This window comes from Rutidosis leptorrhynchoides, chromosome 9 (genome assembly GCF_046630445.1).
Source record: "Rutidosis leptorrhynchoides isolate AG116_Rl617_1_P2 chromosome 9, CSIRO_AGI_Rlap_v1, whole genome shotgun sequence".
NCBI lineage: Eukaryota > Viridiplantae > Streptophyta > Magnoliopsida > Asterales > Asteraceae > Rutidosis > Rutidosis leptorrhynchoides.
This window is the reverse complement of record NC_092341.1, coordinates 227718248-227743702: the sequence shown is the minus strand read 5'-3', so window position 1 is coordinate 227743702 and position 25455 is coordinate 227718248. Positions and strand designations below refer to the sequence as shown.

General features: G+C 33.0%; 1 non-coding gene across 1 annotated transcript; it reads right to left on the bottom strand.

The window, feature by feature from the left end:
- Positions 1–24248: 24248 nt before the first annotated feature.
- LOC139869872 (small nucleolar RNA R71) lies at positions 24249–24354 on the bottom strand. Its single transcript, XR_011766447.1, has one exon. It is a non-coding gene; the product is annotated as a small nucleolar RNA R71 (small nucleolar RNA).
- Positions 24355–25455: the final 1101 nt, after the last annotated feature.

The window sequence follows — 25455 nt, the reverse complement described above, 5'->3', positions numbered from 1 at the left end:
AACTCGGTGTAGAATTTAGTATGTACTTGTATCCATTGCGTTTAAAATAAAGTGCATGTATTCTCAGCCCAAAAATATAGATTGCAAAAGCAATTAAAAGGGAGAAAATGAAACTCACCTTAGCAGCACATAAATTCATTCACTGAAATTTGACCGAAACCCGGAATGCAAGATAACCGTAGATCTCAACCTAGAGAACATATGTTGGTCAATACAGGTCTATCAAGCTAGGTCAGGTCATAGTGTATCACAATCCTAATGCTCAAGATTATCATGCAAAAGTTAATAAAAGTCATCTCAAAAGTCAACCTGACCCAATATGATCTTTAAATCTATACATGTTTATTAACATAGTATAAGTCTTGATAATTGAACGAATTTATAGTTTATCAAACTCAAAATATTATTTATTTCAGGAGCTATATTATGAAAGGACCCGTTCATATACATTATAAACGATTCACAATAGTTGATTACATTGCGAGGTATTTGACCTCTATATGATACATTTTACAAACATTGCATTCGTTTTTAAAAGACAAACTTTCTTTACATCGAAAATTGACAGGCATGCATACCATTTCATAATATCCACTATCCAACTATAAATTGATTTAATAATAATCTTTGATGAACTCAATGACTCGAATGCAACGTTCTTCGAAATATGCTATGAAAGACTCCAAGTAATATCTTTAAAATGAGCAAATGCACAGCGGAAGATTTCTTTAACACCTGAGAATAAACATGCTTTAAAGTGTCAACCAAAAGGTTGGTGAGTTCATTAGTTTATCATAATCATTTATTTCCATCATTTTAATAGACCACAAGAATTTCATTTCCAGTTCTCATAAATATACGTCCCATGCATAGAGACAAAAATAATCATTCATATGGTGAACACCTGGTAACCGACATTAACTAGATACATATAAGAATATCCCCTATCATTCCGGGATCCTCCTTCAGACATGATATAAATTTCGAAATACTAAAGCATCCGATACTTTGGATGGGGTTTGTTAGGCCCAATAGATCTATCTTTAGGATTCGCATCAATTAGGGTGTCTGTTCCCTAATTCTTAGATTACCAGACTTTAATAAAAATGGGCATATTCGATTTCGATAACTCAACCATAGAATGTAGTTTCAATTACTTGTGTCTATTTCGTCAAACATTTATAAAAGCGCATGTATTCTCAGTCCCAAAAATATAAAGGGTAAAAAGACAAATGAAACTCACCATACTGTATTTCGTAGTAAAAATACATATAACGTCATTGAACAAGTGCAAGGTTGGCCTCAGATTCACGAACCTAAATTAATTATATATATTTATGTGTTGGTCAATATTTGTCTAACAAATTAGGTCAAGTCATAGTGTACCACAATCCTAATGCTCGAGACTAATATGCAAAAGTCAACAAAAGTAAATTTGACTCAAAATAATTTCCAAAAATCTATATATGATTAATATATAGTTTAAATATCGTCGTTTTATATTTTTAAATATTTTTAAAAGATTTATTAGAGTAAATAATATAATTTATTTATTAATAAATAAAATTTTATATTAAATTTATATAATAAATTATACTTTTATATATATTAAGTAATAAAATTTATAGGCCAGGTTCATTTAATATCATAAAGATAATATGATAGGTATTATTAAAGTAAGTTATTACACGTAGTAAAATATGTTTGTATCACATATTTATTTGATAAAATAATATCTATAATGATAGTAAGTAAAAGTTGTATTATTTTGTAATAATAATTATTATTATAAAAATATCAATATTTATAATTACTAAGATGACATTATGATAAAACGATAATTCTAATTATGATAACTTTAATATTTACGATAATTTTTAATATTATCTTTAAAATAATAATTCTATTTAAAATAATAATAATAATAATAATAATAATAATAATAATATTTTATAGTAACAATGATATTTCTATTAAAATGATAATTTTTGTTAAAATGATAGTTTTAATACTAACGATACTTTTAATAATAATAGTAATGATAAAAATAATAAGAACGATAATTTTATCTAAATCAATATCTTATAATATTTTAATTTCATCATGATACTCTTACTCATTATTTCCTAATCGTTTCGTTTAATAGTTTTTAATCGTCTTTTATATCGTGTTCATAATAATGATAATAATAGTAATCAAAATAATTAGGTGTTACAACTATTTGTTTTAATTACACTAATATTAATAATGATAGTTACTATAACATTATTAACGATAATACTAATAATTATCTTAATGATAATATAGTAATAATAATAATAACAATAACAATAACTATTTTTAAATAATGATATATATATTAATAATGATAATAATAATAATAATAATAATACTAATAATAATAATAATAATTGGATAATAATAATAATACTAATTATAACTTTAACGATAATAACAATAGTAATAATAAAAAAAATAACAATTTTTAATGATAAATCCCTTTTATTGATAAAGATAATAATAATGATAATAATAAGATAAAACTAGAACGACGATAATGATAATCATTTTTAATAAAAATATCGAAAATTCAATTGATTATAACTTCTAATCCGTTCATCGAAACCATTCGATATCTAAAGGAAAAGTTCTTAATTTTTCGCTAGCTTTCCAAGGACATGCATATTTTATACCTTATCTCAACTGCAAGTGTAACTAATTCAAGATTCAACCTAACCTGTGTAAGGGCAATATCAAAAGTACAAGCATGCATAATCCTAAATACTCGAGCACTAGTCAGGGATACACTATTAGTATGTAAAAGTTAAATTATGAGTACTCACGTATCAATATTGAGATTCAATATTGCAGGAAAGGTACGTAGACGCAACGGAAATGATAAACACTATATTGACCTCACGAGCATACCCATGAACCATACTCAATCACCTCCATAGCTATAACCCATAATTTCCTTAATCCTATCCTACTCGAAAAACAATTTCGAAATCACTCGGACAGCACTCCGTCGTAATATTTTATGTATACTAATAATATCTTGAAATAATACGGAGTAAATATATATATGTAAATCGATTGAGAGAGTTTAGAGAAAAATACTTTCAAGTTTCTATGAAATAATGAAACCTATTGAATTCTTTTTATAATAGATTTTTGAATTATTAAAGTATGAATTATTAAAGTGAATTATTAAAGTATGAATTATTAAAGTATGAATTATTAAAGTGAATTATTAAAGTATGAATTATTAAAGTGAATTATTAAAGTATAAATTATTAAAGTGAATTATTAAAGTTAAAGTAAAGTAAAAATAAAGTAAACGTAAAGTTTAAGTATAGTAAAAGTATAAAACTATGTACGTATAATACGCGTATAAATATATATAATATTAATTTAAATCGTTTAATAAAATAAAATATAAATATCGTTATCTTTATCATACTAGTTAAGTAATGAGTTGTCAAAAGTGGTTCTAGATATTTATAAAAGTTATATACGTTTGAATAATAAAGTTCTTTTTAAACTGAAAACGTTTTTGTACGTTTGAAACTAAATAGATCAATCGAGTCTTTATGAGATTCAATCTTCCACTATCCTTTGTCTAGTTCTCAATGATTGACAATTTGTTCTTATTTATAAATCACTTTACCATTTTCCGAATATTGTTAAAATGGAAAGATTTCTCAAATCAACGTGGACCTTTCAACAGAGACTTGTAATCATAATTCAATATATCTGATAATTCAATCATTTGATCATATCTTCTAATTCCATTGATAAACATTTTGAAACAGATACAATCATATAAAGTATTTAATCTAATATTTTGTGTACGTTTCAAGTTATAATATATATACACATATACATATATAATCATATTCGTTTAATGGTTCGTGAATCGTTGGAACTTGGTCGAGGTTGAATGAATGTATGAACATAGTTTAAAATTCTTGAAATTTAACTTAACAAATATTGCTTATCGTGTCGGAAACATATAAAGATTAAAGTTTAAATTTGGTTGGAAATTTCCGGGTTGTCACAGTACCTACCCGTTAAAGAAATTTCGTCCCGAAATTTGAGTGGAAAGGTCGTGAATGATAATAAGTATGTTTTCATGATGCATACGGGCTGAAAATTAGAGTTTTATCATCAGCGAATAATTTGGATAAACAATCCATTTATATGAAGAGTACGAATGAAGCTAACATAGAAGAGTGAAATGAGTAAGTGTAGATTCATCTTATCATTTGACGTAGATATGATTGATTCCCATATTTCAAGGGATTTGAAGAAAATATTCTTAATAAGATTTGACTCTCCGGTAATCAAGGGAATTAGGATCCGCTTTAAATGCGATCGTCCATTTTAATTGTTCTGTCGGAGATTTTCTTATAAATTCACCTCCTTCGTTTCCTTACAACTCACACCTTCTGTTGATCCATTTTATGCAAGTCCCTAGACATCTACCCACGTCCATTGCAGGTACAACAGTTTACAGGCCACCATGATTGCTCGTTATTATCCTATCCGTGTTTGTATGTGGTTACAGGAACTGCAGGAACAAGATTTAGATGTTTGACTATGTTAGACTTAGTCAGACGTACGAGTGAAGCCTTACTAGTACGGCTGACAAGCTCATACGCACGGTTGATGCTGAGCTAAGTCACAATTACAACCTAAATGAGAAGACACGAGTGAGTGATCACCCGTACGGCTGATGAAGCCAACTCGTACGTGTGATGAATGAATTGTATGGGTGAGTCAACAGCAGGGGTATATAAAGTCTTATGTTCTTCATTTTAGGTTAAGCCTCTCATTTGTTACACACACTCAGATCTAGTGAGCTCCTCCGATTCTCTCTCTCAGTCCAAATCACCCAGGTGGTGAATAATAGCTCTAGGTGTTGATCTAATCACACTTGATTTAGTTGTGGTTTGACTAAATTAATCAAAAAAACTTAACCTATTCACTAGAGGGTTTGATTCACTTATTCCGCCATTGTGTGAGTTAAATCTATTGATTTCTAAGTTCCTAGTCATGTTTCATCACCTTCTATTCTTTCCCCCTCAACTCATATTTTAAAGTATTCATCAATATGCTCCATCCAGTTCTGATTCTCAATATACTTCTAACTTTCGTATCGGTCATTCTTCTTTTTCATCTACCGCCGGAAGAATCTATTTACTTCTACTATACTCTTGGGTTTATAGTGTTTCTAGTTCTCCCGTGTCTTTATATTGCTATATGCATCGATATATATGGTTTATAATTTCTGGTTTGTCATTGGGCTTTATATGTTCCCTTATATTTCAAAGTCTCTGCTTCTGTCTTCTATAATCATTATCATTCACAGTTAATGCTCTCTTTTATTTGCTGCAATTTATACCCCAATTTCTATTTCGGAGTTTTGTCCTTTCGTTTCTTCTTCTTGCGATTAAGCACCGCTTGTAATGGTCCAGAATTCACAGATATGAATTTCGGAATGAACATTGTTAATGTTCTAGGAAGGAAATTGTGATGGCACGATCTTGACTTGTTAAATTAATAGAATACCTTGGAAAAGGCCGAATCATCAAGAAATATTTTCTTGATATTTTAGAGGTTAAATAGAACACAAGAGTCGTATAACATGGCACATGATGATGTTATGATCTGTGAATCATCACGTTCCATTTAGAAACTTAGCATGACTTACTGTAATATAATCACATTGATCAAGTGTCATTATATTATACTAATTCATGCTTCAGTTCCCAACACTACTTCAAAATATTCCTATTTTAAACTTGAATGTTTCAGAATTTAGAAACTAAAATAGTTTCTTTTATGATGTAATACAGATAGCGCGAAGAGGTAAATGATTTCAAATAAGAAAAATTAAGAAAATATCTTCAGAAATATGGAGGATATTTATAATGAAAGATATGATGATATTTTAGAATTTCTAATATCAGAGGATGATGAAGAATATTGTCCGCAGGGGTTTAGTGTAACATCCCGCGTTTTTCCGTTAAATTTATTTTTAACACCGTCTTTTTCTTTTAAATAATACCTTTCGTTATTTAAATTCGTAGTTTCCGTTGACTAACGTTCATAATAATTCCGTCATTTAATTATAACATCTCTCGTTAACTTGCGTTTTAAAAATATTCGATCGGTTAAATCCCGCACCCGCTTTGAAACTCGAGGGACCGGAGTTGCCAAATGGGCAAACTAGTTGACTAGGTCAACTAGTCAACCCATTTCATCCATTCCATCATCTCCCTCATCCCTTTTCTCTCCATCTCAAGAACACACACACAAACCCATTCCATTCATTCATCATCTAAATTCAATCTTGGAAGCTCACAACAAATCCGATTACATATTTGGAATCCTCTCTTCATCCTCTACAATTTGATACCAACTTCATCTCGTTTGGGTAACATTTCTAAAACTCTAGATTTCTCTAAATTCGTGTTTTTGATTTGAAATGGTGTTAGTTAGTGTCTATGGCTCGAGTCTAACATGAATATATGTTTGGTTTGCTCGATTTGTTGTTTTTGGAGTAACTAGCATGAACTTGAAATGGGTGTGCTTAATCCTTGATTTTGGATGAGTTAATGTTGTTAGATTGTTAAAGTGCATGTTTTAATTGTGTTACTAGTATCACTAGCTTCGTTTTGATGCGTAGGTTGATTAAGAAAACTTCAAAAACATGAATATTGATTTTGTGATGTTTGACTAGGGTTTGATAGTTCTTGACATGAACTTTTGATGCTTGAATGCCATGGAATGTTAATTGTTAGTGATTAGTTGTAATGTATGCTTAATTACCTTCGAAACGGCATATCACATGTGTGAATTGGATTCCCGAAACTTAAAATGCATTTGATGAACTTGAAACTTTGAAAATGGATTCTTAATGATCACTTGATGGGAAATCGGTTATTGAAATTGATGTTTTTGTTTGATGAAACGTGTTTAGTTGTTTTCCTTGTCAAATTACCTTTCCGACGATATATAGTATGCATTTTGGATGTTTTCGGTTCATAAAATAGGTTAATTTGAGTTTTGGTTCGTGACTTGGTCTTTTTCTGCAAACTGCATGTTTCCCAGGTATTGCGCGCCGCGCATATACCCGCGCGCCGCGCAAAATTAGAAATCCCAGATGTTTGCCTTCGTGGTTAAGTTCTGACCAGGATTTACACTTGGGTGCGCGCCGCGCAACCCTTTGCGCGCCGCGCATATGCCCAGCTCATTTTAGTTTTTATTTTTCCTTTCACAAAATGTTTCCCGCTTAACCGTAACTCCGATTAACATGAAACTTGGCCATTCTGCTCATAAATGATTTCTCATCATGAGAAAATTGTCGGACACCCGATCCGACCCCGTTGACTTTGACTTTGACCAAGTTTGACTTTTAGTCAAACTTAACCAAACAATTATACGATCGTTCTAACATGCTTAGTTACTTGTATCGTGCATGAAACTTGACTAATTGATTCACATGCTACATAATCGAGTCGTAACGAGCCATAGGACTAATTGAACATCTTTGACCGTTTGTGTTTACCGTTATTGATACAACCTATATGATTAGGTCAAGACTAGCTTTGTCTTTGCACGCGTCTACTTGTTGAAGTACTTTATTAACTCTTGCACTCAAGGTGAGATCATAGTCCCACTTTTACTCTTTTTTGAACTTATATTGGGATGAGAAAACATAAACGATTCTTTTGAACTAAGTAAACACAAGAACGGGAAAACAAACATTCTACATACGAGTTTAGAACAAAAATCCTCAATTCGATTATCATTAGTTACACTTGCCGGGTGTAAGCGAGAACTTATGTTATATGGCCATATGGGTTGACAACCCTCATCTTTGACGGTTCGCTACCGTCTACGGATGAAATATATTTTCGAGAATCAGTGTTTGTTCTAGCACTAAGTGATGGGGTATACAATGGAAGGAATGTTAAGCTTTGATAATTGGGTGCTCGTGAAACAAACTTTTGGAATGTATTACTATTATTTCATTGATGCAAATCTTGTGGTTCACTTGTACTTACTTACTTAAACCTATGATTTCACCAACGTTTTCGTTGACAGATTTCTATGTTTTTCTCAGGTCTTGCACGATATGTGAAACATGCTTCCGCTTACTATTTGATACTTGCATCCGATGTCGAGTATACATGCATTTCATGGAGCGTCTTTTGACTTTACTTTAAACCGTGTCGCCTAGATTTCAATCGTATCTATGACGTTGTAACTTAACTTTTGGTTGAACAATTCTTGTAAACTTGAAACAATCTTTATTTTGAAATGAAGGCGACATATTTTGGTCAAACGTTATCTTAAAGACTTATAATCAGGTAATGGGACCCACGTAGCAGACGCCGTCACTTGACGATTTGTCGGGGTCGCTACAGGTGGTATCAGAGCCTTGGTTGTAGGGATTTAGAGTTCATTTGTGTTCACCCCGAGTCATAGGGTACATAGGTGAATCTAGACTACAACCGGCATATAGACTGAAGTAGGAATTATTTGACTAACTGTGCATTTATACTCGATCTCTTCTATCATATCTAACTCGTATTCGATCTTGATCTTACGTTGATAAATTTTGTTGGTGCGCCACCTTGACTTTATGAAGTAATGTTAAATGCACATGAGAATCAGGGTAATATAATTTCCGGGATTATATTACGGTGATTCACATGGACGTTCCGACATTATGACATAGAGAATTTAAGGCGAGTCAAGGAAAATTTTCTCTCTATCCTTATTCCATGCCACGGTCAGTATTGTTGAAAATACTAACCAACGATATTCTTGTCTCATGAAGGAACAATGGCTCACCAAGGTCAACACAATACTCCTCTCGAAACTCTAGAACAAGCTCTTCAACGAATGATAACCACCGCCGTGGGTACGGCCGTGGCCGATCACTTTTCTAACAACAACAATCATGGAGCCGGTAATTCAATCGAAGGTTGCTCCTACAAGAACTTCATGAAGTACAATCCTCCCACTTTCGATGGAACCGGGGGACCGGTTACTCTCACCCGATGGTTTGAACAAATGGAGACCGTTTTTAACACAAGCGGTTGTCGAGACCAAGATAAGGTCAAGTTTTCCACCCTCACTTTCACCGGTATTGCTCTCTCATGGTGGAACACGTATGTACAATTAGTGGGAAGCGATGAAGCCCACACACTCTCTTGGACCGAATTAAGAGAAAGAATGATCACCGAATACTTCCCGCGCGACGAGACTCGAAGGCTCGAACAGGGTCTAAGGAATTTAAAAACGGCCGGAAATGACCTCAAGGCTTATAATCAACGGTTTACCGAACTAGTCTCGATGTGTCCAATTCTCATGACTCCCGAATCCCTAAGAGTCGAACTTTACATGGATGGCCTCCCTAAGAGCATTCAACACAAGGTAATGACATCTCAACCCACTAACCTACAAGAGGCTTTAACAATGGCCCGCCAAGCCTTAGAAACGGTGAATGAAATGGAAGCACCGGCACCAATGGTCGAGAACCACCCGAGTAACAACAAAAGAACATGGGAAGCCTCTCAATCAAGCAATAACAACAACCCCGCCAAGAAGCCTTTTACCTCCAACGACAAGAAAGGCTATGCCGGAAAACTGCCTTTTTGTGACGAATGCCACAAGCATCACTTTGAAGGATGTGGCAGGTTTCGCCACCGGCGCCAAGGACCCGTCGCTCGAAAGATGCCCAACGCACACAGAACGGGTGCTTGCTTCGAATGTGGCCAACTGGGTCATTTTAGGAATGTGTGCCCAAATAAGAAAATCAACCCCAACGCACGCCGTTGAACCTTCGACATCGACACCAAGGATGCCCGGAACGACGATGGACTAGTAACGGGTACGTTTCTTCACAACAAACCGTATATTTCATACTTGTTCGATTCGATTACCGCTAGACGTTTTATAACCAAGGATTTGACTCATGCTCTTTATATTCCACCTCTTTCCCCCAGATACTACTTAGACGATTTAAGTGACCGACGGAAAAATATTGTGTGCCTATAAATTTTATTGGAGGAAATACGTAAAGACTTTTGACTTGACACCTATAGAACTAGGGAGCTCGGAACCTATTCGTAAAAAAAAAAAAAAAAAAAAAAAAAAAAAAAAAATGTTCCCCATCATCTTGTATAGATTATTGTGAACTGAGTAATTTTCGGTTGGAAACCGATACCCTCTCCCTCGCATCCATGACCTCATGATTATTTGCACGAATCCCGTATGTTCCAAATCGACCTCCGTTCCGGTTATCATCAATTGGGGGTTAAGTGAGACGATGTCTCCTAAGCCACTTTCTGAACTCGCAACGTTAGTTGTAAATCTCTCTTAGTACCGCTTGATTTATTTAGGGCTCGCCCGTATCCATAAACCTCTTGAACCGCGTATGCAAATTCATATAGACTAATCTGTTATCGTATTTATAGATGACATCTTAACTTATTTAAGTAAAGAAGGAAAACGAACAACATCACCATCTTACGCTCGAACTTTTGAGAAAAGAGCAACTTTATACCAAATTCTCCGAGTGAGAATTTCTGCTGAACGAAGTCCAATTTTCTAGACCATGAAGTTAATGGTCAAGGAATTACAATCAATCTCGAAATCAAGCCACATGTAATCAGGAAACTCTCCCAACTCAGACTTGTATTCGTAAAAATCTTAGATCTCACCGGTTGTTACCGAAGATTCATTTCTGACTTTTCTCGTATTACACGACTTTAATCTCTCCGCGATCGAACCTTGAGCGTGATTCTTCACACCAACATTTCTAGCTAAATTCGTACAACACCAGATGGGACTCAAATATGGAAATATTTCTACTCGGACGCCGAAAGGCATACTCCCTCGACTCGAAATCAACGGAACGGAAATTCGTTATTTTACACGAAGAATTCGAATACTAAATTGTGGATCCGATCAATCTTCTCGTCATCACGTACCACACTACGTACCTCTGTTATTTCACCGTCACCGTCTGATATTACTGGAATTTAAGATAGCACACAATCCAACAATACTTCACTCTTCTTTGACTTAACGCCCTTGCGTTGCTGATAATCGTCCAACCATTATTCAACCCCGAACTATACAACTACATGTACTACCTCGTTTCTCTTTCAAACTTCAACTTTTGACAACTAGAGGCACGTTATGGCAACCTCGAGATGTAAACTCATCCTATTCTAAGTCCTCATTTCACTACTATCTTTACCGTTCGCATTTCCGTTTAAAGAAACTCCTTGTAACATTTCTCCATGGATAGAGAAACTCCTCATATTACATAAGTATTCGCCACGAGGGTGAATAGTCCTAACGAACATTTTTCGAACCCTAACTAACTTGTTCAAACGTATCTTAAGAGATTCTATTCCAACACGGTGTATCTTTGTCAATTATTCTGTATCGAAATACTCGTTTCACTTCTAGTTTTACAAGAAACCTTGGGAACCCGCGTAGACATGAGTACCGCGTACCACCCACAAACTGACGAACCGAGCAAACGAATGATTTACGTCTTGGAAAGACATCTCACAAACTCGTATTGTCACCTTTAGTAGATCACTCTTACAACAGTAGTTACCACTCGTGTGTTCACGCGCACTTTTCGAAACCTTATATGACCGCTAATGTCATACCCCTGTTCATTTAACCAAAGCATCAACCACCGAAATCTGAACTCCATCAAGAAACAACAATTGAGATCGTTCAAGTCCGAGAAGGGCTCGAGACAACCCATTGTCGCCAGAAGAGTTATACCAAACTTAGAGGAGAACCTCACAAATCCCAGTGTGTAACCGCGTAATATTGAGAACCCGCACCTTGGAAGGGTGTAATCCGTTTCGGGAATCAGGGAAAGTTAAACCCGCGACATGTTAACCCTTTTGAAACCTTGGGGCGTATTGGAACCGCTCCCTACCGTTTAGAACTTCCGACTCAATTAAGTTTCCGTTTACCCTACATTTCGTGTAACAAACTTAGAAACGTGTCCTGCGGAACAGGAACGTGCAATCCTGCCGGATACATCAACTATCGATGACAAACTTCTCTTCATAGGAAAACCAGTTGAAACTGGGGATCGTAAAAAAAACCGAACCTTAATGCAACGTAAAACCCTGACTATCCAAATTCATGAGAACCCTCAAGAACGTACTTTCACTTATTCATAGCATTGACAACGTAAAGTCTCGAGTAAGAGATATCGACTACTACTTCCAACTAAATTTCGGGACGAAATTTCTTTTGAGTTGTGGATAATGTAACATCCCGCGTTTTTCCGTTAAATTTATTTTTAACACCGTCTTTTTCTTTTAAATAATACCTTTCGTTATTTAAATTCGTAGTTTCCGTTGACTAACGTTCATAATAATTCCGTCATTTAATTATAACATCTCTCGTTAACTTGCGTTTTAAAAATATTCGATCGGTTAAATCCCGCACCCGCTTTGAAACTCGAGGGACCGGAGTTGCCAAATGGGCAAACTAGTTGACTAGGTCAACTAGTCAACCCATTTCATCCATTCCATCATCTCCCTCATCCCTTTTCTCTCCATCTCAAGAACACACACACAAACCCATTCCATTCATTCATCATCTAAATTCAATCTTGGAAGCTCACAACAAATCCGATTACATATTTGGAATCCTCTCTTCATCCTCTACAATTTGATACCAACTTCATCTCGTTTGGGTAACATTTCTAAAACTCTAGATTTCTCTAAATTCGTGTTTTTGATTTGAAATGGTGTTAGTTAGTGTCTATGGCTCGAGTCTAACATGAATATATGTTTGGTTTGCTCGATTTGTTGTTTTTGGAGTAACTAGCATGAACTTGAAATGGGTGTGCTTAATCCTTGATTTTGGATGAGTTAATGTTGTTAGATTGTTAAAGTGCATGTTTTAATTGTGTTACTAGTATCACTAGCTTCGTTTTGATGCGTAGGTTGATTAAGAAAACTTCAAAAACATGAATATTGATTTTGTGATGTTTGACTAGGGTTTGATAGTTCTTGACATGAACTTTTGATGCTTGAATGCCATGGAATGTTAATTGTTAGTGATTAGTTGTAATGTATGCTTAATTACCTTCGAAACGGCATATCACATGTGTGAATTGGATTCCCGAAACTTAAAATGCATTTGATGAACTTGAAACTTTGAAAATGGATTCTTAATGATCACTTGACGGGAAATCGGTTATTGAAATTGATGTTTTTGTTTGATGAAACGTGTTTAGTTGTTTTCCTTGTCAAATTACCTTTCCGACGATATATAGTATGCATTTTGGATGTTTTCGGTTCATAAAATAGGTTAATTTGAGTTTTGGTTCGTGACTTGGTCTTTTTCTGCAAACTGCATGTTTCCCAGGTATTGCGCGCCGCGCATATACCCGCGCGCCGCGCAAAATTAGAAATCCCAGATGTTTGCCTTCGTGGTTAAGTTCTGACCAGGATTTACACTTGGGTGCGCGCCGCGCAACCCTTTGCGCGCCGCGCATATGCCCAGCTCATTTTAGTTTTTATTTTTCCTTTCACAAAATGTTTCCCGCTTAACCGTAACTCCGATTAACATGAAACTTGGCCATTCTGCTCATAAATGATTTCTCATCATGAGAAAATTGTCGGACACCCGATCCGACCCCGTTGACTTTGACTTTGACCAAGTTTGACTTTTAGTCAAACTTAACCAAACAATTATACGATCGTTCTAACATGCTTAGTTACTTGTATCGTGCATGAAACTTGACTAATTGATTCACATGCTACATAATCGAGTCGTAACGAGCCATAGGACTAATTGAACATCTTTGACCGTTTGTGTTTACCGTTATTGATACAACCTATATGATTAGGTCAAGACTAGCTTTGTCTTTGCACGCGTCTACTTGTTGAAGTACTTTATTAACTCTTGCACTCAAGGTGAGATCATAGTCCCACTTTTACTCTTTTTTGAACTTATATTGGGATGAGAAAACATAAACGATTCTTTTGAACTAAGTGAACACAAGAACGGGAAAACAAACATTCTACATACGAGTTTAGAACAAAAATCCTCAATTCGATTAACATTAGTTACACTTGCCGGGTGTAAGCGAGAACTTATGTTATATGGCCATATGGGTTGACAACCCTCATCTTTGACGGTTCGCTACCGTCTACGGATGAAATATATTTTCGAGAATCAGTGTTTGTTCTAGCACTAAGTGATGGGGTATACAATGGAAGGAATGTTAAGCTTTGATAATTGGGTGCTCGTGAAACAAACTTTTGGAATGTATTACTATTATTTCATTGATGCAAATCTTGTGGTTCACTTGTACTTACTTACTTAAACCTATGATTTCACCAACGTTTTCGTTGACAGATTTCTATGTTTTTCTCAGGTCTTGCACGATATGTGAAACATGCTTCCGCTTACTATTTGATACTTGCATCCGATGTCGAGTATACATGCATTTCATGGAGCGTCTTTTGACTTTACTTTAAACCGTGTCGCCTAGATTTCAATCGTATCTATGACGTTGTAACTTAACTTTTGGTTGAACAATTCTTGTAAACTTGAAACAATCTTTATTTTGAAATGAAGGCGACATATTTTGGTCAAACGTTATCTTAAAGACTTATAATCAGGTAATGGGACCCACATAGCCGACGCCGTCACTTGACGATTTGTCAGGGTCGCTACATTTAGAGTCAGGAGCAAGGTATTCGTTAATGACTTCAGCAGGTACTGAATCATTTGCATCCTTTGAAGTCAGGTTCAGTCTTTGTAATTTGTCCACAGCCTCCTTCCTACTTTGCTCAATCCGTTTTCCAGTTCCAAAACTTCTCTTTTTCTGCACTTTGCCAGTACACTTCATCATTATCATCCAGCTTTTACCATTTAAAGTCGTTTATAGTTTTTGCTGCTTCATCAGCATTTTTTTTTCCATTTTCGGAGAACCAATTCGTAGTTCGGAGTGTTTTTCAGAAACTTCACATTCAAATTAAGTCCAGAAGATAGACGTTATATATACACATATAACTGTTGGTGTAGACATGCTGCGAGATTTCAAAATACTGATTGCTAATTCCCAATGATTCGTATGGCAATTCTCATTACAAGATGCGAATGAGTAAATGATGGGGTTTCAATGAATAATTATAATGACTTTTTGGAGAGGCTAAAGTCAAAGGGTAATGAAGTTGTTGGTACATCTGCTAATAATGTGGTGGAATGTAAAAGGTTCTCTGGTAACGATGGTGTATATCTCAAGGTTATAATAAGGTTAGTCTGACTGAAAATTCGAAGTTGACTTGCTGGAGCTGTGACAAAACTGGCTACTTAGAATAGGAGTCGCAAAGTTATTTTTGCTAATAAATGCTAAAGAATCTGACGCGGATACGTTGTTTAAACTTTTACTTTGGTTTCAAGAGTTTTTCGGGTACATAACTGTGGGTAACATGTGGTTGGATCATCATCTCGATAGCTCATCATTCGAAGTGTCTTCAGAAATTTTCGAAGGGTTTGAACACATATTGTAATCGTTAACATACATTTGATATTCTAACAAAGTTTTGAAGTCAAAATATAGCTTGTGAAAGATGTAAGGATCTAAGAGTGATGATTTTGGTCATATCTCAAGTTGAATTTTGAGATTTCAAAATCAGAATATGTAATTAAATTTTGAATGAGTATGGTTGTTTTGATTTCTATAAAAGAATGTATATTGTTGTGAAAGTAGGGAGTATAATGGATGATTTGCTGAATTAGATTCGAAGAATGTAACATATTAATTGTGAATTTATATATCTCTCGGGTATTACCTACCCGTTAAAAAAAATTCACAATTAATATTTGTACAAAAGAATTTTATTACAGTCTTTATGAAAATATATATATGTATATTTTCTTCATATGTAACATAGATTTAATGAGTTAATGTTAAATTAAACTCATTTGATTTACGGTTGAAACTAGAATTGAATAATCCCTAAAGGCTTTAAAAAGTACATAACTTTTACGCAGTATTTCTTTAATGACATTGAAATTATGAATCAATACTTCGTTATTTGTTGATGTATGATGTTCGGTTCATGGAATTCTTGTGAATTTCGCAAAGTACGAATGATGTTATCTGAAAAGTTTCGGGTACATCGATGATGAAAGTGTAAAATCAAATATATACTTGATTTATTATGAATTGGAATTTGTTGAATTGCGACAGAGATTGTAGTTAAAGCTGGTTAAGTTGCGGTCGAAGGACGTACATTATTGCATATTTGTAATATGAATTAACTGAGTAGTTAAGATTCACACACAATAGCTTAGCTCGGAAAGATTTATTTCATATATATATATATATATATATATATATATATATATATATATATATATATATATATATATATATATATATAATATACATATAATTTCTTTAGAGGGAATGAGTTAATTCTTCATAACTCGTTGATACAATATACACGTTGTTGATTCGTAATGATGTCCACAGTGATTATTGAACTGACGGAGTTTGTGATGTTATCGGTGTTGTTGATTCGGATGTTGACTATACTGACGATGCTGGTAACGCTGACGGTACTGTTGATGCTGTTGGTAAAGCAAGTTTAGCTTGTTAATCACACACCATTTTTGTCAGGGTTTCTACTCTTCCTTCTATCATTTTTGTTCGCTTAACTAATTTATGGTTAGGGCTAGATTAGATAATCTCTAAGACTTTAGAGATTACATAATCACCGTAGAATGTTTCTCCAATGAAGTTATGAATTAATACTTCGTCAGTTATTGTTGTTGGTACTCCTTAGTATCTATAGTGCGTATGACGTTGACGCTCGTGGGACATATTGTGAAGTTGAGGTTTACGACGCGGTTGTGGTTAGAGGTGGTAATGGTACTATTAGCGTTGATGATGGTGGTACTGGTTATGCTGCTGATGCTGCTGCTGGTGTTTGTAATCTCTGCACCATATTCTCCAAAGCCACTACCCGAGCGCGAAGCTCGTTGACTTCTTCTATTACACCGGGGTGATTGTCGGTTCGGACGAGCGGATAAATAAAATCTAAAATTTGATGTAATATATAATCGTGACGAGATACTCTGGAAATGAGCGAGAAAATGGTGTTTCGGACAGGTTCGCAGGTAAGTGCTTCAGGTTCTTCGTCAAGAGGGCAATGTGGTGGATGGAAAGGATCACCTTCTTCTTGTCTCCAATGATTGAGGAGGCTACGAACCCATCCCCAATTCATCCAGAATAGGTGATGACTGATTGGTTGATCTATTCCGGTCACACTGCTTTCAGAGCTTGAATTGGATTCCATTTCGGAATCTGAGTGACTTGAACTGATGACGAATTCCATTTCGTACGATTGGATAAAGGATTTTTTTTCGATATGAAATGATTTTGGCTAACGGATGGTATTCTAATTACATAGAATATATATATATATATATATATATATATATATATATATATATATATATATATATATATATATATATATAGATCAAAAAATTTCGTAGATTACGGAGGACTTTGCGGGATATGTCAGGCTAAGTTTAAAGTAACAGATACGATAAGATATGATTTAGCAGATATGCTAAGATATGAATTTTTGTCTATACACTATTCATGCAATCAATGCAACAAGACGTGTCTTAGACTAAAAATGATAAGCAGGTAATTTCCAGAGGATGATAAGTAGTTAATTTTTGACACAAAATGATAAGCAAAACTTTTGACATGTAGACACGGTCGAAGTCCAGACTCACTAATGCATCCTATCGACTTATCAGTTAGACACACTAATGCAGACCTGGTTCGCTAAGACCACCGCTCTGATACCAACTGAAAGGACCCGTTCATATACATTATAAACGATTCACAATAGTTTATTACATTGCGAGGAATTTGACCTCTATATGATACATTTTACAAACATTGCATTCGTTTTTAAAAGACAAACTTTCTTTACATCAAAAATTGACAGGCATGCATACCATTTCATAATATCCACTATCCAACTATAAATTGATTTAATAATAATCTTTGATGAACTCAATGACTCGAATGCAACGTTCTTCGAAATATGCTATGAAAGACTCCAAGTAATATCTTTAAAATGAGCAAATGCACAGCGGAAGATTTCTTTAACACCTGAGAATAAACATGCTTTAAAGTGTCAACCAAAAGGTTGGTGAGTTCATTAGTTTATCATAATCATTTATTTCCATCATTTTAATAGACCACAAGAATTTCATTTCCAGTTCTCATAAATATACGTCCCATGCATAGAGACAAAAATAATCATTCATATGGTGAATACCTGGTAACCGACATTAACTAGATACATATAAGAATATCCCCTATCATTCCGGGATCCTCCTTCAGACATGATATAAATTTCGAAATACTAAAGCATCCGGTGCCCAATAGATCTATCTTTAGGATTCGCGTCAATTAGGGTGTCTGTTCCCTAATTCTTAGATTACCAGACTTTAATAAAAAGGGGCATATTCGATTTCGATAACTCAACCAAAGAATGTAGTTTCAATTACTTGTGTCTATTTCGTCAAACATTTATAAAAGCGCATGTATTCTCAGTCCCAAAAATATAAATGGTAAAAAGACAAATGAAACTCACCATACTGTATTTCGTAGTAAAAATACATATAACGTCATTGAACAAGTGCAAGGTTAGCCTCGGATTCACGAACCTAAATTAATTATATATATTTATGTGTTGGTCAATATTTGTCTAACAAATTAGGTCAAGTCATAGAGTACCACAATCCTAATGCTCGAGACTAATATGCAAAAGTCAACAAAAGTAAATTTGACTCAAAATAATTTCCAAAAATCTATATATGATTAATATATAGTTTAAATATCGTCATTTTATATTTTTAAATATTTTTAAAAGATTTATTAGAGTAAATAATATAATTTATTTATTAATAAATAAAATTTTATATTAAATTTATATAATAAAATATACTTTTATATATATTAAGTAATAAAATTCATAGGCCAGGTTCATTTAATATCATAAAGATAATATGATAGGTATTATTAAAGTAAGTTATTACACGTAGTAAAATATGTTTGTATCACATATTTATTTGATAAAATAATATCTATAATGATAGTAAGTAAAAGTTGTATTATTTTGTAATAATAATTATTATTATAAAAATATCAATATTTATAATTACTAAGATGACATTATGATAAAACGATAATTCTAATTATGATAACTTTAATATTTACGATAATTTTTAATATTATCTTTAAAATAATAATTCTATTTAAAATAATAATAATAATAATAATAATAATAATAATAATAATAATAATAATAATAATAATAATAATAATAATAATAATAATGATATTTTATAGTAACAATGACATTTCTATTAAAATGATAATTTTTGTTAAAATGATAGTTTTAATACTAACGATACTTTTAATAATAATAGTAATGATAAAAATAATAAGAACGATAATTTTATCTAAATCAATATCTTATAATATTTTAATTTCATCATGATACTCTTACTCATTATTTCCTAATCGTTTCTTTTAATAGCTTTTAATCGTCTTTTATATCGTGTTCATAATAATGATAATAATAGTAATCAAAATAATTAGGTGTTACAAATATTTGTTTTAATTACACTAATATTAATAATGATAGTTACTATAACATTATTAACGATAATACTAATAATTATCTTAATGATAATATAGTAATAATAATAATAACAATAACAATAACAATAACCATTTTTAAATAATGATATATATATTAATAATGATAATAATAATAATAATAATAATAATACTAATAATAATAATAATAATCGGATAATAATAATAATACTAATTATAACTTTAACGATAATAACGATAGTAATAATAAAAAAATAACAATTTTTAATGATAAATCCCTTTTATTGATAAAGATAATAATAATGATAATAATAAGATAAAACTAGAACGACGATAATAATAATCATTTTTAATAAAAATATCGAAAATTCAATTGATTATAACTTCTAATCCGTTCATCGAAACCATTCAATATCTAAAGGAAAAGTTCTTAATTTTTCGCTAGCTTTCCAAGGACATGCATATCTTATACCTTATCTCAATCGCAAGTGTAACTAATTCAAGATTCAACCTAACCTGTCTAAGGGCAATATCAAAAGTACAAGCATGCATAATCCTAAATACTCGAGCACTAGTCAGGGATACATTATTAGTATGTAAAAGTTAAATTATGAGTACTCACGTATCAATATTGAGATTCAATATTGCAGGAAAGGTACGTAGACGCAACGAAAATGATAAACACTATATTGACCTCACGAGTATACCCATGAACCATACTCAATCACCTCCATAGCTATAACCCATAATTTCCTTAATCCTATCCTACTCGAAAAACAATTTCGAAATCACTCGGACAGCACTCCGTCGTAATATTTTATGTATACTAATAATATCTTGAAATAATACGGAGTAAATATATATTTGTAAATCGATTGAGAGAGTTTAGAGAAAAATACTTTCAAGTTTCTATGAAATAATGAAACCTATTGAATTCTTTTTATAATAGATTTTTGAATTATTAAAGTGAATTATTAAAGTATGAATTATTAAAGTATGAATTATTAAAGTGAATTATTAAAGTTAAAGTAAAGTAAAAATAAAGTAAATGTAAAGTTTAAGTATAGTAAAAGTATAAAACTATGTACGTATAATACGCGTATAAATATATATAATATTAATTTAAATCGTTTAATAAAATAAAATATAAATATCGTTATCTTTATCATACTAGTTAAGTAATGAGTTGTCAAAAGTGGTTCTAGATATTTATAAAAGTTATATACGTTTGAATAATAAAGTTCTTTTTAAACTGAAAACGTTTTTGTACGTTTGAAACTAAATAGATCAATCGAGTCTTTATGAGATTCAATATTCCACTATCCTTTGTCTGGTTCTCAATGATTGACAATTTGTTCTTATTTATAAATCACTTTACCATTTTCCGAATATTGTTAAAATGGAAAGATTTCTCAAATCAACGTGGGCCTTTCAACAGAGACTTGTAATCATAATTCAATATATCTGATAATTCAATCATTTGATCTTATCTTCTAATTCCATTGATAAACATTTTGAAACAGATACAATCATATAAAGTATTTAATCTAATATTTTGTTTACGTTTCAAGTTATAATATATATACACATATACATATATAATCATATTCGTTTAATGGTTCGTGAATCGTTGGAACTTGGTCGAGGTTGAATGAATGTATGAACATAGTTTAAAATTATTGAAATTTAACTTAACAAATATTGCTTATCGTGTCGGAAACATATAAAGATTAAAGTTTAAATTTGGTTGGAAATTTCCGGGTTGTCACATATTATATTTGAATTATCATGGCAATCGAACATGATTTTCATATGGTTTTCCAATACTTGAAAAATCAGATTATAGTGTTTATAATGCTTTAAAATATGATAAGACAGTCAACTTTGACAATTGTTCAACAAGACGAGACGTGCCTTATATAGAAATTCATTTACTCGATTAGTAATATTTGAAAATCCAATTTATCAATCTTATAAACAAGTTGTTTAAATATCAATTGCAGATTCAAAAGCAATTTTAATTAATATTAATTATGATTCAGTTGACCATAACTTTTAATCCGTTCCTCAAAAACACACGATTTCTAAATGAAAAGTTATAAATTTTTCGACAGCTTTCCAACGACATGCATATCATATACCTTTTATCAATAACATATGTATCAAATTTGTGATTCATCATAAACTATCTATCGATAAAATTAAAGCATACTAGCATGCATAAACATATATACTCGAGCACTGGACATGGATCCACTATTAATATATAAAAGATAAGATACGAATGCTCACGTATCAATATTGTGATTCAATATTGCAGGAAAGTACGTAGACGCAACAGAGATGATAAACACTAGGTTTGACTTGCAAACAATACCCACGAACATTACCCATAACCTCCATAGCTATAACCCATAATTTCCTTAGCTCTATCCCGTTCGAAAACCCATTTCGAAAGTGACACGCTCATGACCTCGTCGTAGTATTTTATGTATAATACTAATTAATAATAATACTACTAATAATATTAAGATTAATAATAATATTAATCTTAATAATAATAATAATAATAATAATAATAATAATAATAATAATAATAATAATAATAATAATAATAATAATAATATAAATAATAAATATAATATATACGGAGGAATATAGATAGAGAGGAGTGAATTGTGAATGCACAAAAAAGGAATTCGATAGAATTTATAGTACTTGGCCTGTCCAGGACTGCCATGCGATCGCATGGCTTCCTAGCCCATTTCCCATGCGATCGCATGGGGTGGGTTTCCAGCTCACATTGTTTTGTTTTGTAGTTTGTCGACATAATTTTTAATTATATATATAATATATAATATTTATAATAATTATATATATATTATATTATATTCTCGTGTAACGTTGACTTATAATATTAGTTCCGATGACTTGTACGTTTACGCTCGACTTATGTCCCGGTTCCGGTTTCTCGAACGTTACTTTGTACGCTTTAAAATCTTGCACTTTACGTTTGAGTGTTTTGGTCAAAGTATATACTTATTTTACCAATAAACTATACCACTCGAAATATAACTTATACATTTGAGTGTTTTGGTTATTTACTTTTATAAATCGCCGTCATGTTATCTACTAATATAATAGTATTGTTAAACGTTTTATAACCAAGTTGATATATATTCAATATTCATAAACACGTTTTAAATACACGTTGCAAGTTATTCATATAATTAATATTCCAACTATAATAAAAAGGGAAAGATTTTCTAAATCGAAGTAGACCTCACAACAGAGACCCGTAACAATCATGTTAGGTGCTATCAAAATATCTTCTACTTCGATCGTTTAATAATATCCTTTAATTCCGTTATATAAAACATATATTAAGACAAATACTTTTAATGTAAAATATTATACACTTAATACTTTGCTAACGTTTTCAAGTTATCATATATATATATATATATATATATATATATATATATATATATATATATATATATATATATATATATATATATATATATATATATATACATATCTTATGTTTACAATCGTTCGTGACTCGTCGAAATTTGGTCGAGGTTAAATGAATACATGAACACAGTTCAAAATGTTTGAGATTTAACTTATCAGACTTTGCTTGTCGTGTCGGAAACATTAAATCATTTAAGGATTAAGTTTAAATTTGGTCGGAAATTTCCGGGTTGTCACAACTTGGTTATTGGATTTTTCGAATAGTCTCCAATTATATTGGAACCAAAAGAATCCTACCTCTCTGTAGTCGGCCTGGCCACTTAGTTTGTTGAATAGTTCGTGCGATGCTCTGTTTTCAAAATACCAGGGAATCAGTAGCAAGAACCAAAAACATAATTAAACCTAGTATCATTACCTTAGATTACCCTAGATTACCTTAGATTACTTTAGATTACTTTAGATTAAGATCACATTAGTTTACTTCTAGATTAAATTAGGAACTTAGCTTCTCTACCTAAAATTTAAAACAAAAGGGCACACTCAGCATATGACCCAAACCCGATCTAGACCAAGGCCGATGTTATTCGTACCTGATCCAGACGCAATAATCTCTAAAGCACGCAAAGAAGAACGAATCAGAAATCGAATGGCGTTACACGTTACTCTAGCAGAAAACACCAAACCCTCGATTGAAGGTCAAGGAGAACCAATCAGATTCCCAGAGATTCAAGGACACTCGTTCGAGTTAAAACATCACATTATACATCTCATCCAAAATGGCTGTCAATTTCATGGACTACCGAATGACGATGACGATCCTAACTCTCACCTTGATATATTCATATCTCTTTCAAACTCCTACAAACAGCCAGGGATAGGACAAGTATAGTCCGGCTATACTTGTTCCCCTATTTTCTCACCCATCATGCACAAACATGGTTTGAAGGATTGGAAAAGGATTTCATCACGTCATGGACGTAGATGGCTACTAGATTCCTAACCAAATATTTCCCTCCTTCTAAACAAACCAAGCTTAAGAATGACATCATTAACTTTAAACAAAGTTATGATGAAACTCTTTACACTGCATGGGAGCAATTCAAAATCCTGTTGAAGAAATGCCCTAATCACCAGCTAGAACGGTCAGCCCAAATCTGTACCTTCTACAATGGTCTTACGGTAAATCATAGGACGACGATCGATGCAGCAGCTCAAGGAAATCTGATGAACCAAACCGCAGATGAAGCATGAGAATTGCTCGAGAACATGACAATGCATCATCATGACTGGAATAGTGGTGAAACAACTTCATCATCTGCTCCACTCTCCGCACTTAATAATCAAACGGAGGCCATAAAATCCCTCACGGACAAGATGGAGTCTCTTTCCAAACAACTCGGAGAATTGAAGTCGCAGCCGCAGCAGGTTAACCAGGCTCAAGCTTATGTTAATTGTACCAACCCACAACCCACTGAAGAATACCAAGTTGAGTACGAAAATCCTGACGGATCAGTCTGTTATGTCCAATACCCAGCTCGTCAATCAAATCCAGGATTCAATCAACCACCTAGGGTTAACCAATTTCAAAGAAACAACCAGCCTTTCTGCTATCATTACCCACCTTATCCACCCCAACAATCTCAAGTGACCTACGATCAATCACTTCCACTCACTGGACCACCAGCTGAGGAAAATTCCCTAACCACCCAAATTACGAAAGTAACCAACCCTGCTCTCGGGACTGATGATCAGTTGACTCAGTTCATTCAAGGATAACAACAGCTAAATCAGAGAACCGTGTCTATATAAGACCAGATAGAGATACTCATGTGAAACCAATTGGCTCTGCTCAAAAGTATAGAAACGCAGCTCGGACAGTTATCAAAATGCCTTGAAACCCGACCACAAGGAAGATTACCTAGTAATACTATCCAAAATCCTCACATAGAGGAAGCTAAGCAAATGGATTACATAATCCCAAAGGAAAAACCATGGAGAAGATCAGCTAGGCTCACGAACAAATCGGCATATACTCAGACGCTGCTCGCTCAAACTCCCATTTGCGTACCTTATCCTGGAAGGCTACTGGAAGAACCATCCAAGCTTGATACCTACAAACTTGATGGAAGATTGCTGGACACCATGTCCAAAGTTCCCAACCAAAAGAGATACATATGAAGGCTTCTCTCTACGAAGGAAAGGATAACAGATTCCAACAAAATTCCACTGAGTGAAGA